Here is an 8,350-nt window from a genome sequence, read left to right on the forward strand (position 1 = left end):
CTTATAAATCACTTACTAATAAGATTTTTATATTAACAGTAAAATTTAATTCTATAACCTTAAGAATTATAAGCTAAATTTTTATTAATTGTGTTAACTTTTTTGTTGGTAACTTACAGATATTGGGGTGCGTTTATATATATAACCAACTACATGTTGGCCCAACAAAAGACTATGGGCTTCTAGACATTTCTACTCCACCTAACAAACCAATGTATACAAGGTTAGAAAAACTTGTCCCCCACACCCAAAAAAAAAAAAACAAAAAACAAAAAAAGAAAGAAAGAAAAAAGACAAAAAAAAAAAAAAAAAACAAAGACAAAAACAAAAGTTGAAACCAATACATCCTGACATGAAATCAAATAACACAAATTGCATGATGACTTACTAGTGAGAGTTGGGTCTATTAAAAGGAATTAATCCTTTATAATATGATAAATTAAGGTTTAAATTTTTATTAAAGAGATATTTATATTTAACATCTAACAATATATCAAATAGAATTGCTTTAAATGGGAGGATACCTATAATAATAAAAAATAACACAATGACTTTTGAACTGTCTTTATATCATTTTTTTTATGTATATCATTTCTACCCAAAAATAAAAAATCATCGCGATGACTTTAACGAGTGGTCTAAGATGGCAATTTAAAACTTGCCCAACGGGTATTGACTCTTTTTCTGGGGGGGGGGGGAACTTGTCCAACGGGTAACTAAAGAATTAAATTAAATCAATTTAAAAAAAAAAAAGAAAATAGAACTTTGTCTAACGTAAGCCATGTGATTTCCGGCCTGCAATTTTTCTACCAAGTGATTCATATATTCCACGTCTCTTACCTCCTTTTGGTAACCCTTGACTTATGTTGGTCTCATTCTATTTGCTTGTTAATTTTTTTTTTTTTATGTTCTCTTGTTTTTCTCACTCACGTGAATCTCCTTTGATAGAGGAGGCATGCAAGTGGGATATACCTAAATTACCTAATGGGATATGGAAACTTCCATAATTCTTGTGCGTTTCCTTTAATGAATAATGACTAAGGACATTTATTTGACACATTCACTACTTTTGATAAAAGGCCATTAGCTTTTTGTTATCTGCCCTTTTATTTCATCATTCAAAGGCATTAGGTTTCGTAGGCTAATCTCTTGCGACCTAGTCGTGTATGGATAACTTCATTGATTTTCTAAATTTGATATAATTTTTCAAATTTTAAATTTATACAAATAATTGTTTTAATTATTTTTCAAATAGTGCTTGGGGCAAAAAAAAAAAAAAGATAGGCAATCTCCCCCTCTTATGTATTTGTATAAACAAAGATTTTGCTATTTCACCTTAAAAAAAAAAGGACAATGAGCTATATAAAATTGTATAAGAGAGATGTGAGAGGAAAGAACTAGCTAGGAAAATCAATTAATTTTTTTACCTTATTTCTACATTTTTTAAAATTAAAATAATTAAAATATCTCCTCCTCTCATCAACATTTCCCTTAAATCAAACTACCCATACAAATAATAAAATAAATAAATATTAAGTAAATATTAATTTGATAATTTTACAAAAAGTAACAGTTTTTAGAACAATATGTGGATAATTTTTACTGATAATTTTATAAAAAATAACAATTTTTAAAAGGTGTGAAATAGAATTACATAAATAATTACAAATGAATAACTATAATAATAAAAATATAAATAGCCATATTTTTATTCCTTGTGCATATGGTTTTAGTGATTAGAGAATTAAAATTAAGAAAAATTGTTTATATAAAAAATATAAATAAATAATTTATTTTATTCTATAATTTCTTACTTGAACTGAAATATGCTCAAATATAGATAACAATTTTTTTAGTCTATAAACTATTATATCTATATAAATCAAAAGTCTAAGACACATGATTTGTTTTAGAATTTATTTCTCTCACAATCTATGAAACACTTGTATTTTAAAACTTGTTATCACGTTCATGTACATATTAAAAATATAAACAACTACTTATCTTACTCCCCTACAAATTATTTTGACATTTCTTAACTTTTAATATTAAAAACATATTGAAAATTTGATTTTAAATGAAGAAAAATGACAATTAGGGACCCTACAAGAACATTAATAATAATTATAGATCTTGAACCAAGAGGGATCATTTACGTATTTTCCACTAATGAAAATCCCCCACGCCAGTAGAACTCACGCGCTTACAAAATATTAATAAAAATGATAATTACAGACCTTGGTATTAACGAAAATTACAGGTCTCGAATTATTAAAATGTCATGGAAGGATCATGATCTTTATTTATAACTAAAAAATAATCATTAAAATAACCAATGGAATGTGTCTCATGAATTCAAATAAAGTTTAATTGTGAATTTAAGTAGTATTATTTGTGAATCAATGAAAAAAATCAATCTGAATATATATATATATATATATATAGTTTTATAAATTTATGTATTACCACTTATAAATTTAAATATAGTCACTTGTGAATTTTAAGAAGGTCAATAGTGAATTTATAAAATTTAATTGTGATCAAATGAACAGAGAGCTTTGTGAATTTATGTATAACTTATAATTAAGGATTAACTAGTTGTAAATTTAAAGAATATTATTTGTGAATAAGAACGTCAACTGTAAAGGAATATGAATAATTTTAATTTTAAATTAATGATTTAGGCACCCTTTAATGTTTCTAAATAGACATCTATTCACAAATGATTTTTCATATAAATTCATGAGTAACTTTCAAAAATTTACAAGTTTTTTTCTTAAATTCACAATTAATTTGGCGATCAGCTTCTATCTATTAGTTATTTAAATAATTAAAAATATTTTAATTACATATTAAAGATCAATATCTTTTTTTGCGTTTCAGTATTTTGAGTTTTTCAATTTTTATCAATGTCTTTACAATGTCACTAATTGATTATCCTTTTTTCATAACTTTGAATGCGGATCCAATTATTAATTGAAGCATGCATGTTGGGTCCCACAAAATGTGTGGGTACGTAAGAAAGATTAGAGATGGTGACAATAGAATTAGAAGTTGTGGTTGCAGAGAGCTTGACATGAAATTGGACGATGTGAGAGTGCAAAAGCATAATCGTAGCCAAATATTTCGTGATTGTGTCTCAAGATTGATATAAATATGGATACACTCACATCACAGGCAAGTGAAGTGGCCCTTTTAATAGGATTCAAAATTTTGGATCACATGTTTGTCAATGTCATTTTTCTCCTTTTCCCAACACACATTGCCAAAAATTTGATCACTCGTTTATATTTTATTTGATATTAAAAGATTTAATATTTTTTTAAAATTGATGTTTTTTTATTGATCATTATAAAAAGTAACTCTCGCTTATTAGGCGGGGCACATTAAAATCTTTCCTTTAATCAGGAAGCTTATCATGACTTCATATTTGTTCATCAAGTATCATAATCCCATCATCATATAAACTAAATAAGGAAAAAAAAAAGAAAATAAACAAACTTTGTTATTCATGATTATAATAAAAAATTTCAATGAAAAAATCATTCCTCTAAGGAATATTACACATCTAACACCAAAAATCCAAAACTATCTAAAAAGTACTCTTTTCGTTCAAAAATATAAGATATTTTTTAAGGAGTTAGATATTAAAAAATAGAAGACATTTTTAATCTTTTAATGTATAATTATTGTCTTTTTTTTAAAAGTACCCTTATTGATCGTAACTTTATATTTATTATAGGATATTTAACAGGAATAAATATAAAAAAATAGGGTTAATTTGAAAGTAGATAATTACTTTATTGAAAGGTGAGATTCGGTTAAAAATACTTTACATTTTTTAATAAACGGAGTAACACATAAGGCATAAGGGTAATTTTTAATGACATAACAATCTCTAAATTATAGATTTTAATGACATAACACTCTTGAATGCAGAGATCCTTTGCGTTTTGATGACTTGACTCAGGGCTCATTTGCTTACTGGGAAGAGATGAAATGAGGTAGATTAAAAAAATAAGAATAAAAATAAAATAAATTATTCAATTAAAAATATGAAAAAAAAACTCAATATCACATACTTTAAATGTAGGAATCACTAGACCTATTACAATCCTAAAAAATTATAACTTTCAATCTCATGATAATAATTAATATTAATCTTTATATTTTTAAATATTTAATTTTTTTTAAAAATTTTTATATTTTTAAACGGAGCAAGTGTTTTCGTTTCTTCCCTTAATGTCCTCCTATATGATCATTGACTTTCCCCTGCACCTTATCTCAAATTCTCAAGCCACTTGAGTTAATTGAAGATGGCTAGATTCGTGCACATTATTCGATAAGCACAGTAACTTGTACATTCCTTTTCGTCCTCATGACGTAAAATACTCTTTTTTCCTTTGAGAAGACTACAAATTTTGAAAGTAAAAAAAGAAGAAAGGAGAAAGAAAAAAAAAGAAAGAATGAGAGAGGAACGTGACAAGCGTGTCACTTCAACGGCTAATAACCACCATTAACGGCAGCATTAGGGAGAGAGTCTCAGGCAAATGACCCACAAAGTTTGACCCGGGTTTCCGCCTCAATTAAATTCATTTGGATCCGTATTTCTTCCGAAAGCGACCCCGAATCCGCCTTCATGTCTTCATCCCCTATTCATTCCCTCATTTTCTTTTTCTATTTTATTGTCTATATAACATATATACAGGCAAGATTTATGTATTTATTTTTATATATTTAATATTTATCTATTTAAAAATATAAAATATTTTTTTAAGAGTTAGATATTTAAAAATATAAAATATTTTTAGTCTTTCAAGATGTAATTATTGTTTTTTCTCAAAAGTTGCTGTTATTGATAAATAATTTTATATTTATTATAAAATGTTTAATAAGGATAAATATAAAAAAATAAAGTTAGTTTGAAGGCAAGTAATTATTTTATTAAGAGATAAAATTTAATTAAAATGTATTATATTTCCAAACGAAGATAATATATGTTTATTTAATTAAATTAAAATAGTAAGAACTTTGCAATGAGCAATTTATAAATATATTTTCAAATTCACTCTTTAAATTTGAAGATATGCTTATGATTTTAATAAGTTTTGAAATTTAATTTATATAAATTTTTATTTTAAAAAAATAAGATAGTTGAATTTAAATGTATTAATAATATTAATAACAAAATTTATTGTATAAAAAAATTATATATTTTAATTTAATTAAAAATTATTTCTTTAAATATATAAAATTAAATATATAAGTTTCTTCTATATATCTCCACACACGTTATAGTGTGTGTGTATATATATCACCAAGGGTCAAAAGTAGGCCACACCCCCATGTGGCTATAGGCTTATAGCCTCACATCAGACCATATATGTGAGGATGTGTTGTGTGTATTTTAAGGGAAAAATTTATTTAGTTGCAACTTACTCACTTTAAATTTTAATATATAACAATCAGTCTTTATAAATTTAATTTGGTTAAAATTTAATTTTTAAATTTTAACTTAATACAATTATGTTTTTATATTTTTATCCAATTAAAATATTAATTTATAAAATTTAAAAATAACTTTAGTTCTTATATATAGTTTTGTTTAATAAAATATAAAAACCAACATTTTAAATGATTAAAAGCATAAGAAATTAAAAGTACAAGAATTAAGTTATACAAAGTCAAATTTTATGAATATAGTTTCAATCGAATTAAATTTATAAAGATTGACTTACACATTATCAAAAAGTAGGGATGGGGTTCAACTAATTGAGTCAAAACTTATAGGCACTACATGATTAGTTTTTTTCTAGTTTTTTATATAGGCAACAATACATAGAATTATGATGCATGGAAAACTAATAATCTATTTAGATTTTTTTAAAAAAATTTGGAAATTAAATCCTACTTTGAATAACTTTTTTTTTCAAATTGATAGTTATAAAATTATCTTTATTTTAAATTTTGTATATATTAAAAACATAAATTTTATCAAATACAGACACTTTAAATTGGTGCTCATCACAATATATACTTGCAGTTATGTAAATTCATTTTTAATTTTCTTACCTTAAAACTTAAATGGATTTTTTCTAATTTAAGATTTAAGCAAAATTCTCTTGATCAATAGCCTATCTCTTATGAATACCGCGCATATATTTGCAAGTCTAAAATATATATTGCAGTTTAAAAGGAAAAAACATATATCAATTGTTGAAGTATTTTAACCATGCATTTGATTATCAGATTTTCACCTCAGCATCCATAAAATATACTTAACTAATTATCACGTCGTTGGCTTGCATTAAATGAATAGTGTTGTCAGGCATATTATATTAGACAATGCATCTGGTGAAATCGAGAATTTATAAATTTCTCGAAATTTATATTTTTAGAAAAGAGAAGATTTTGTATTTTATAAAAACAATAAATTAGGGGGAAAATGTTTAAAAAAATTCACATAAATTGGAGCATCTCAACCTTAGAAAATTTCCTCCCAATATATATACGTATAATAGTTTATGATGCTAATATGGGGCCCTCTTATGAAAATACAAAACCGTAACGTGCATGATGTCATTTCATAGCACAAGTTGACGTGCGCGTTACGTAATCCTAATCTTGCCCCATGTGATCTTAATATTTAAAAGTTTTATTGTTGGATTAATGTGTAAAATAGATCATGAAGTATAGTATAAAAAACATCATGAAACTTAAACTTTTAAAATATATAAAATAAATCTTAAATTTTTAAATTTATAGTAAATTAAACTCTATCATTAACTTTTTTTAATGTTGTACTGTTCATTTGTTAATTAGCGCTACTGACCTTAAACTATTACATGAATAGCGTCATGGATATTGAATTTTAAAATTTTGAACAAATTATTCCCTCTATTTATGTATAGAATGTTGACTATTATATAGATTAAATTAACCTCAGTGTGGTTTGCCGTGGTGAACACATAATTGGCCGTGGCACATGACTCATAATTTTGTGAAATGACATTTTTTGCAATGTTTTCCAAACAATTGGTATTTCATACTTTTATATACTTTATAATTCTAATTTAATCTTATTTTGAACAATTTTTATTTATTTAATGATTAAAATTTGGGATCCCATTAGAAAAGAAGTTTAAATATTAAAGAATTTTAATTAATCAGTTAATTTAGGTTTTAAATTTGTTGATGAAATTGTCAGCTTTTACATTCATCGTCTATAAGATCCTCCAAAACTTCTTTTCAAATGGGATCTTAAGTTTTCACTATTAAATAAATAAATATCATTTAAAATAAGACTAAATTAGAGTTATAGAGTGTACAAGAAATACCAATCATTTGAAAAATATTACAAAAAAGAGATAAAAATGTTATTTCACAAATTATGGATCATTCGCCGCGGCTAACGATGCATTCACCACAGCAGACTAGGTTTAGGCTAATTTGGTTTACATAATAGTCAACATTCTATACATAAATGGTATGGGTAATTTACTTAAAATTTTAAAGTTTAAAGTCCAAGACATTACTCGCATAATTGTTTAAGAACTGTGGCACTAACTGACAAATGAATAGTAACAGCATTAGAAAAAGTTAACGGTAGAGTTTAATTTATTATGAATTTAAAAGTTTAAAGTTCATTTTATATATTTTAAGAGTTTAGAGTTCATGGCACTTTTCACTCAATACTTCAACGTTTGTTTTGTTCATTAACCCTTTATTATTCACAATTTATTAATAATGTGACTTCCATTTGGCAAAAAAAGAAAAAAAACTTGTTATTAATAACGTGGTTTCCTATGCCTTAATGTATCCCAATTAACAAGGACCAATGAAAAATATTCTCAAAATAGTATATCATTCACTCCTAGGTTAATTATAGTGATTTGAAATACTCATTAATTATATTTGGCAAAAAAAAAAATACCCATTAATTATTGATGGTTAGAGAATGTTAATATCAAAGATATAATGCTCGAATTAAAATACCACATGATCCTTGAGATGAGTTGAAAATTTAACTAGATTAATAGTCAATGAGACTGAAGCTGATGAAAGTGTCAGAGAGGATGTCCTAGAATTACAAATTTAAAAATCGTTGTTTAAACTAACATTAATCATGTTAATCTAGTGGGACCTAACCCTATGCACTTGATACAAAGCACAATAACAAAATGACTTAATTAAATTAATACCTTAATTATGCATATATATGAATTATATGATGGAAACGAATATATTCATTGGAGGATGTTGGTTAGTTAATTAAGGAATATCAAAGCTAAGTATCTTTAGATGAAAAATAATATCTTATGTTGCCAAAAAAAAGAAGAAGATAAAGTTT

Source organism: Prosopis cineraria, unplaced genomic scaffold, assembly GCF_029017545.1.
Source record: "Prosopis cineraria cultivar Desert tree isolate PC_DT_omini unplaced genomic scaffold, ASM2901754v1 PC167, whole genome shotgun sequence".
Lineage (NCBI taxonomy): Eukaryota > Viridiplantae > Streptophyta > Magnoliopsida > Fabales > Fabaceae > Prosopis > Prosopis cineraria.